Below are 10000 nucleotides of genomic sequence, written 5' to 3'. Positions count from 1 at the left end.
ATCTTTTCTTTTGCATTGTAATGGCCTCAACTCCAGTTCTTCATCACATAAGACGAGTCAGTTGAAGAGGTGGTCAGCCTTCACTTAATTTAAAACTGCTTTTATAGTTCCTGGGCAGTACTCTGATCAGTCTGAGCTGCCTTCAGCTTTTAGCTCATCCTTAACATGAATCACAATGCTGTATCTGTGTTCTGGTCATCTATTAAGGTAGAAGGCCTTTCTATGATGACATAAGTAATGAAGGCTCCTTTTAGTCTTGAAAAGGGTAACAGGCAGAGCAAAGAATACCCATTTTCACTGTTTCCTTGTTTTGGATGTTTCCTCAAGACATGTTTCATTTCCTTGATGCTTTTTACTCATCAGGAGGTAGTTGGGCCTTTTGGGAATCGTCCTGTTGCAAATTCTGACCTTCAATCTGTCAGGACCAGAAATTTGCTGTTGCTGTTTCTGAATTATCAGACATCTGATGAAGTGAAAACAGATATTTATTCTGTTTCTTCCTCAAACTTGTCAGGGTATCAGCCAAAGTGTTAAACTGTAATGAATTATACAATGGCTGTTTTTTACTTTATCTCCAGTTTCTTGTCTTTGGTTTGAAAGTTCAAAGAATTCAGAGGAATATCAAACTAAACAGGAAAAAAGATATGATTAAGGAAATCCTGTATAGAGACTTCAGGTTTTGGCTGATCCTTAATTGTATTTTAATAATTTTAAATTCTGAAATAACTTGGCCATCTCAGCTGAGATTGAAGTTTGATGGGTATAGCTTACCAGCCACAGGAGTTAAGCTGTAGTAACTATAAAAGAAAGTGACAAAATGCATTTTCCTTTGACTTTTTGTCTTTACCAGCTCAAATGAGCTGAGAGAAAACAGTCCAAGCCCAATTTTATGGAAAACTGCCTGTAACTAAGGCACTGAAACTGGTTACACAGTGCCATCATGTGGCTGTTTGTTATGTAGCCATACAGGTAAAAATAGTTATTGATATGCAAAACACCAGATAACAGGGTATGAGATACCATAAGGATATGACACTAAATCAACATAAATGTAGGTTGTAACTTCTTGTATATACAAACAGACATCTTGTCTGGAGAGAGACACTAGTGCTTTGTATGTGTGATGGAAGTTTATGGTGAAAATAATTCTTTTTTGCTGATTTAAAATATTCACCTAGATCTATTATTGGGACCTCCAGAAATAAGCTGTTTGTGCTATGTCCACATGTGTATATACATGCACACATGTCAAAACATTTAAAACATGCTTTTTAGTTGTAGGATTTCATACCAAAATGGACAAGCATTTGTATAATGTTTGTAAAGGTGATAATTAAATGATTCAGATAGGCCTCTTGGTATAGATAGACTTTGATCTTGAAGCCCAAAAACTTGTTACTTGTGGGGACAGTGGAATGGGTGTGCAGAAAGCACACTGTGAGTCAGAGACTTGGGAATATTGCTGGTCTATGCTGCTGCAGTGTAGAACATAAGGTAATAATGCTAGAATAAACTAAATTACTTCATACTTGTGTAATCTTATTTAAATTATTAAATCCTTTCAAAGTCTAGGGAAAAAGACAGTCATAGGTTTTGTCCTTTCCTTCACCCACCCCCAATGTTCTTTTTTTCCGTAAAATTATGAAAGGGTGTTTTGGCTGCAGATGAGCATTTTGTGTAGGATCCTTTTTTTTAGATGTTTCATCTGATTTTCTACAGATACTGTCTCTTATAGCTGCTGGCAAGCAACACAAGCCAGTCGAAGTAAGAAGCAAGCAAGGTTTTCAAGATTTTATCTGTAAATAGTTAAGATCAAAAAGGTATGTTTCATCACGTAGCCAGTCTCTGAGCCCACTCTGAGGGGTGTTGCTAGGAATCTTGTGTATGGGATATAAATCTGTATTCTGCAACACAATGCAAAAATCAGTTTTCTTTATACTACCACTACAGCTAATTAATATTTAGTGTTTAAAGATTGATTAGCTTTTTAAAATGTTGGCCATGATCCTTTTGGTTTAAAAGGTTAAAAATAAATAAATGCTAATGTCCAATTTCAAGCACATCCGTGACAAAACCCAGAGGTAAGAAGTCTCTATAGCAGATGAATGATGAAGTTAACTTCAATTTTGGTTAGATGTTAATTCTCCGCACTAAATTTTAGGTGATTGGGAATATTTTCGTTTCCCACAGTAGTGTACCTCATTTGGGGCTTTTTGTTCTCACTGGCATTTCTGGTTAATGCAGGTCCAAGTTTTTGCTTTTACAAAGCTTTATTTTGTAAACATTCATCAGAAAGATCTATTTGTTTCAGCTGGCTTTTATTTTCCTCATTTCATGTACTTTTCAACTCGGCTGGCTGGGGTAAAGGGAAATACATGTTCCTGTGACTTGCACAAGAACAAAGCTGTGATGAGACTCAATCTGTGGATTGAGCTTCCTGTTGGCAGTGACTCGAGAAGATCACAGTCACAAAAGCATAGTCTGCTATTTAGAAAATGTCAACTGTCTTAGCCTCAGGTCTGCAAAACTAGCCAGTGTCAGCCCATGAAGTGCTGGCTTCCTGAGACGCAGGGAGCCTGGTCGCTGGGAATTTTGCAGTTTGTCCCATTTCAGTGAGGCGTTAACACTGACTTCTACTGGTGACCGAAAAATCAACTTCCTTAACTGTTTTAATGTTGATACAACGTATGCAGCTTTTTATACTTATAAAGTTTTATTTTCTGTTGGGGTATTGCCAGGAATAGATGCAACTTCAGTTCAAAATGGTGTCTGAGCACTACCCTGCACAGCAGAAGTCATATTTAAAACTGCTTCTACTGTTTTGGTTTACTTGCTTGATCAGTTTACGCTTCCTGCGAAGATTTGAGATATTTGTGATTTTAAATGTATGGCTGTGATGAAAACGAATGCTTGCTTGGTTGCTTGTTCTCAGTTTGAACAAGCCTTAATAGGCCAGTGTAACTGTGTATCATGATTGGGAAATCTGGATTGTAACCAAGTACACAGAGCAGGCACCTTTTTCGTTGGTTATCACTCTGTAAAGCATCTTCTTTAACAGCGTTCTGGCTGTGAAAATCACTTTAAATCCTTACCTGAATTTCTGTAAGGAGAACTTGGAGATTCATATAAAAATAATCTCTTAGCAGGCTGAGTAAAATTACTTCAGTGCATGTCAGATAATTCATCCTATTTGTAATGTTCTGGCAGCGGGTGGCACCATGGTAACAGCATGTATTACGGCTTCTCACTCCTGCAGCCTGACAGCTGTGGTGTGATGATGTTTGCCTTTGGTACATCATGCACAGTGCAGGCGTCTGTAATGGGTTTCAATGCTTCATTAATGTGAGATGGAGGGTAAGAGTCAGCACTAAGGAATTCAGTGTGCCTTTACCCTGTGACTAGAGGGGTTTTTAAAAGAACAGAAATTAGAAGCCTGGAGGCAATTGGTCTCTCTAGGGTTAGCAAAGCCATGAATCTTGTAACTTTTAGTTTCACTGTAGTTTTATCAGTTTTAGCAAAGTACTGTATAGAAATGCAATAATGTCCCTCTAACTAGCCCCAAAGTGGTGCTCCAAGAGACACAGGCACTGATCAGATCAACGTGTCTATAATGAGGTTTATATACACCATATATATTTAGTAACTGGTTGTTTGGGATCTGACTGTGCAAGCATGGGTTTTTGCATATAACTTTGCAAAGCATGTAAGAAAAGCATAATTGATAAATTTACCTCTAACTGCAGTTTGGGAGAAGTTAAAAGCATGGTGGGCCCGTTGTGCTTGAATGATCTACAAAGTTAGAGGGAAAAGTTACAAAATGGCCCTAATGTGTATTTTCTTGCAGTCGGATTATGAAGAATGCCAGGATGAAAAAGGAGTGTGCAAACAACTTACTGGGGTGGGTGTTTTATGCTTTTTCTAACAGGTGAGGTAATTTCTCCCAGTTAATGAAGTTGGAGGGAGGTTCGTGGAGCTGAAGGCATACTTCTAGCTCTAGGTATTGTGTTTGATTTTTTTGTGCTAGCCAAATTATTTCCATAAGCCGTATGGAAGGTGAAGCCTTTGGAGGCCTTTAGATGTTGGTTCTTCAGTGGCTCAGGCTGGGCTTCCTTTGAGCACTTCTGCTCAAAATATGTAGCCAATGGGTAAAAGCATTTTGTAAGTTCCTCTGTATCGCATAGCCAATTTAAGTGAATTGCTACAGGCTCCAGTAGAAGTGATTCCCCTTTCTATTAGTCAGGGGACAAAATTGAGATTACTATGCATAGGGAGAACATGTAAAGATTGGAAGAGGGGAGAGCTTGGAGTTGATAATATATATATTCGCTTCAAAAACTGTTCCGAGTCAGTATTTTTCCTGCAGATCTGAATTCTTTGCTTAAGGGTATATATCAGGTATGTCCTTTATATGTTTGATATCACTGTCTGAAGTGACCCAAACCCATCCCAAACACTAACTTTGGAAAAGTTTAAACCAGGAACAAGATCAGACTTTGTTTGATCTCATTATGACTAGTAATGATGATTTACATAGCACTGAAAAAGATCTAAGATCCAGTCTGCAAGGATATCACTAACTGAGACGCTAAACTTGTCTTAAGAATTGCTGAGGACCTTTAAGATCAAGTAAGATGGAGGTACTGTTTTGGTGATGGAGATTCTTTTTCTCGTATCATTTTTCAGTTATTTGAAGCGGAATTAGAGATGCTTCCTTTGAGATGGTATAATGATTGGTGTAGCTATACACAAATTGATTTGAAAGAAGGGCAGGAAAGCTTTTTTGCATGGGACACTGAAGATTCAAAGGATAGCCAGAATGATGCAGGGTGATAGACAAGATGTGTGTGGAGACATATCCTTCTGGGTGACAACATTTCCCTCATTGTATCTTAAATTCAACTTCTAACTCCAGTGTGGCCTTACCCACAGCCACAGTCCCTTCAGAAGTAAACCTGCTCCAACATGGCCTTACCCATGGCTGCAGTCCCTCCAGGGGTGTACCTGCTCTGTCGTGGGCTTTTACATGGCCATATGCTTTGAGGTGCTCCAGCATGACCTCCTGCACAGCCACTGATACTTCAAGGTGTGCCTGCTGCAGCATGGATTTATCCACAGCCACAGATGCTTCGAGGTGTACCTTCTTCAGCATGGACTTATCCGTGGGCCACAATCCCCACGGCACAGGCATAACCACGGCCACAGACGCTTTGAGATGTAGCTGCTCTGGTGTGGATTTATTCACGGCCACAAGTATTTCGGGGTCTCCTGCTCCTGTGTGGACTCATCCACAGGTCACAGTCCCTTCGACTCGAGTTCACACTGGAGTTCCAGCCTGTCCAGTGCAGCAGCACAGAAACACCAGCGATGCCCTGGCCATCTGCCAGCCCAGATGCATGGCCATTGCTGTTATCAGACTGTTCCCAGGCACAGCACAGTGAGATGATAAGCAGTCCAGCAAGCAGCGAAAAGAAAGCAAAAAGCAGCCACTAACAAGCACTAGACTCTAACATACAGTAAGGCAAGCAAGCCCCATGGCAAGCGCAGAAGTCTGCTGGTTAATAGCTAAACAGCAATAACAGCTATCTGTTGTTATTTCCAACCCTTCGAGCCCCACATTGGGTGCCAGAAAAGACTGTTGTGGTTTAACCTCAGCCTGCGATGAAGCCCCACACAGCTGCTCACTCACTCCCCCCCAGCGGTGCGGTGGGGTGAGGAGCAGAAAAGGCCTTGGCTCTGTGTAAGCACTGCTCAGCAGTAACGAAAACATCCCTGTGTTATCAACACTGTTTTCAGCACAAATCCCAAACATAGCCCCATACTAGGTACTGTGAAGAAAATTAACTCTATCCCAGCCAAAACCAGCACAGTAAGCTTCATAGATCTTAAAACAGCCAACAAAATGTCCCAGAAAACACTGATTTCTGACCTGAGAAAAACCTTTATTACCTTGCCATACCATTGAGGCATGTTCTGGCAGCAGTGCCCAGTTTATATGGCACTCACGCTTCAGCTCACAACTGTGGTATTTTGGGGTTGAATATTTTCCTCAGGAAGACAACTCCTGGAGAAAATCCCTGACAAACAGCTGTTTTTTGAGCTATTTAAACATTTAGGAAAGAACCTTTTATATTCAGGCATTCGGTTTGGCTTCAGGTATATGCATTTGGTTTCATTTTCACAATTAACCCTGAGCCTCCTTGATAAAAACATCTTTTGGAGCTGAACTGTCAGACAGCCTCTCTGTGGCAAGAGCATATTTTCAACTTGAGAAAAAGTCCTGCAGAAAAAAATAAGAGCATGGTTGGGGCAGCTCTGAAGGAAAATTTGACCTCATTTCCTCTGCCCAGCAGTCCAGAGGTAAAACACCAGCATAATTAAAAATGACCCTTGGGGTGCATGCTGTAAATCCAAGCCTTTTGCAGCCTCAGCTGAGCCCTACCTTCACGTGGGTGCTCAAGAACCCCGTGGGATCTGCTCCAGTGTTTCCTAGAGACCAGAACCTGCATCCTCTGCTCTTTCCTAATTCAGACAAAATTTCCATAAGCAAAACCTTCACAGAGCATTGAGTAAAAACAGTCAGGAATTTCAAAAGTGCTGCAGACAGGAGGGACACATCCAAGCTCCCTTTTGCCTCGCTCTAGGCCTGTTGAGCCTCATGGCTTAGACACCATAGTCCTCTGGCTCTTCTCCCTCGCTCCGGAGCCTGCGCTGTCCGGCCCTTTTGCCCCTCGGTGACAGCCAGTGCTGGAGGAGGGCAGTGCCGGCACAGGGCCCCTGCCAGCGCTGCGGGGGAGAGGCCGCGGGCCGGGCAGCACCTGCCTCCGCAGCTCCCGGCTGAGGCTTCCTGACGGCGCGTGGAGCTGGGAGAAGCCGGGGGGGCTGCGGTGGGGGGTCTGGGGGGCTGCACCAGCGGCAGCACGGCTCCGGGGTGTTTCTTCTGGGACTGCGGCCTCGGCATTGTCAGTATCTGTGAGGTGCGTTGCACTCGTGTGGGATTTTGAATTCTCCTGAATTGTCCTCTAGCACTGCTTTGGGAATGCTACCTCTAGTCCTGGCCTTTCCTTCACAAGGTAGTGAAACTGCCATGTCTCGAAACCCAAACTGCGCACAAAGTCTCTGCAGAGTGAGTCTCTGCAGAGCTAAGCGGTAATGGTGGGAGCCGCCATTTTCCTGGTGCCTTTTTCCCCTGTTGCCTGCTGTGGGTTGAAAACTAGTCGAAATTCTCAGGTTTGGTACTGCATGTGTGGTGGGAAAGCCCGTGTGGAGCAGAATTGGATGTCACCACACTAACAGCGAGGAGCCATGCCAGGGCTGGCACAGGCAGCCCCTCGCCATTCCTGGGAAGTGGCCGAACTGGGGAGGTGGGACTGGGAGAACTGGGCTGTCCTCACCACAGCCATGAGGTGGAAGCTCCTGATGCTGGCAGGAGAGACAGACCTCATCCCTTCTGCATGGGCGGCCCTTTCCTGTGGTGGCACGAAGGACAAGGCTGCCTTTCTGGAGGAAAGACCCCTCCTGCCAGACTGCTGCCTGTGGGGAAAGCCGGGCCCTTTTTATTGCAGGGATGATCAAGAGCTCAGTGTTGTGTAAGTTCAGTCTTCATCTGTGAATACAGAAGCTAATATGAATTTAAATATGGACATGTTTGTATGTACTTATTGCAAAGACAATTGTTCATAATTCCTATAATGTCATGAATACGTGCATCGTCACAGGAGTCACAAGGCAGGGTGTTTGCTCTCTGGTGAGGTGTTGAACTTGCTGCATTGCTGTTCAAACAAGTCTCCAGCGGACGGCAGAGCCAGACCCTGAGTAAAAATGGAAAACTCAGGGTGGGAGCTGTGAAGGATGAGGACAAAAGGCTGATGACACGATTTGGGTTACTTGAGGATAACATATTTCACCGGTGAGAGAGGGTTTTATCACCGTGAATGATCACGCAGGACGACTGTGGAAGGATCCAAAGTCGGTAATGGCATCTGAGGGGCTTCAGTGTGGGTGCTGTGAAAAGACAAGAGGGGACAGGTAAGGACATGGCTGACAGCTCTTGGTGTGAGGAGGGGTGAAGGGGGCTAAAGGAGCCGGGGGTAGGAAGCGACAACCCTGTACCGAGCCCAGCAGGTGAGAGGTGGCAGCAGGGGACGAGGCTGAGGCTTTTGGCAGCCAGGGTTTTCCCGGCTGTCAGCTGAGCCTGGCGGCAAGCGGAGCCGCTGGAGGGAGCCCTGCTGCCGGCGAGCGGGAAAAGGCGGGCAGAAATAAGCTTCTCCTAAATTCCTCGTGTTGCCGGGTGTACCTCCGAGGCCCCAGCCCCGGCCTCAGTGCAGGATGCGGCTGCAGCGCAGGGACCAGCGCTGGGAGAGGCAGGGCCGGGGCAGAGCCTCTGCCTTACGGCTTCTCCGTACATTGCCGCTCCATGAGCTTTGCCAGCCGTGCAGCCGCAGCTCTCAGCAGGGCTTCCCTGTGTTTCCCATTGCCATTTCTTTCTATGGCCACAGCAGTCTGTGCGTGTGATGTGGATCCCAATAAGAAGGAGAATTCTGCTTGATCCTGAATTATAGAGCCTTGTCTTCCCAGAGGGCAGAGGTTGACCCTTTTTTCAAAAATCAAACGTATTTTCTTGTGAACTGTGACAGTGTGATTGCTGTGCAACAACAGAGAGTGCCTTTTAATATTTCTTTGTCACTTTTCTCTCCACTGCTGCTGCTCAAATTTCTTCTGACATCCAAGCAAGATGCTGCTGTTAATCTTCCATAAATAGCCAGCTGGGATACTGGATATTAGTGGGTTTAAGCAAAAATCCCCAAAACTTTCACGTTCCCCACAGTTTTTTTCCAGCTGCAGTGCGAGCATGCATCTCAGAAGATGGAGAGAAGACGAACTGTGCCTCAGCGGGAGCGCGGGGGAGAGCGAGCAGAGTTCCTGGGGACATGAAGTGCAAGTCATCCTGTTCCTGGTTCTCTGGTAAACTCCCAGCTGTCCACAGAGACACAAAACCAACGTGTGCCTGTCCCTGCAGCAAGGGATATCCCTGGGACTGTTGCAGGGAAATCCCAACCGCAGGGCCCTGCAGGCCCTTACTGCTCTCCGGAATAATAACGCAGTCCTCCAGCCTGTGGGGTGAATACCGTGGCCAGCCTTGCTTCTGAAGCAGCTTGGGCAGGTGTGAGAAGTCCGTGTGGTCAACAGGTCCCTGCTGGGATCTGAAGAGCAGCACCAAATATGTCTGCAGGGCAGCGATAAAACGGCTGCTCCATGCGCTGGTGAATCATCTGGCTCGAGAGGGACGGACTGCGGCACGTGGCAGATCTCAGCAGGCACAAACACTCTCTGTGCTGGGATGTCCCCATCGGGGGATATCAGCTTTCAGTGGAACTGTGTCCTCAACAGGAATATGTTCTTTGGCTGTTGATCCAGTGCAGGTTCTGCAAAGTCTCTATGACTCAGTTTTGGAACGAGGAAAAAAAACAACAAAACCAAGCTTGAATCAGTTATTGTTTGGTTTCAGTTTTCTGAAAGCCAGGTGAGCAAAACCATTCCAGCTTCAGGAATCAATAAACTAACATCATGTTTAGCTAACCTATCATCTTGTTCCTCAATCAAATACAAGGTGCTGTGGGAATTTGTTAGTTCAGAGGGTTTTGCATTTCATTCAGCATGGTAGCAACCTCCTTTTAAAAATCTGATTAGCCAGAATTGGGTACCTGCTGCTTGTGGAAAATCCAGGCAGATTCTCTCTGATGGATTCTGTTTATTTTCAGGGAATGTACCAAGTTCTGTTCATCTAAACATATCCAGCAGCAAACAGTGAGTGATGGTTTCTTTGCTCTGAACTTCTTTTCAGCTTGAAAGCTTTGCCTGTACCGTTTTCTTTCTAAGGCTGTTTAGGTATTGCCTAGTCCTTCCCCATCACCTTCCTTCTTAAAAAATACACAACCCTTGAGAGCTGTTTTTAGCAGCTGCATGATCCTTTGCTTGGAGTAGAGCCTATTATGTTTCATCT

This window comes from Calonectris borealis, chromosome 15 (assembly GCF_964195595.1).
Source record: "Calonectris borealis chromosome 15, bCalBor7.hap1.2, whole genome shotgun sequence".
Lineage (NCBI taxonomy): Eukaryota > Metazoa > Chordata > Aves > Procellariiformes > Procellariidae > Calonectris > Calonectris borealis.
Note: the sequence above shows the minus strand (reverse complement) of the source record.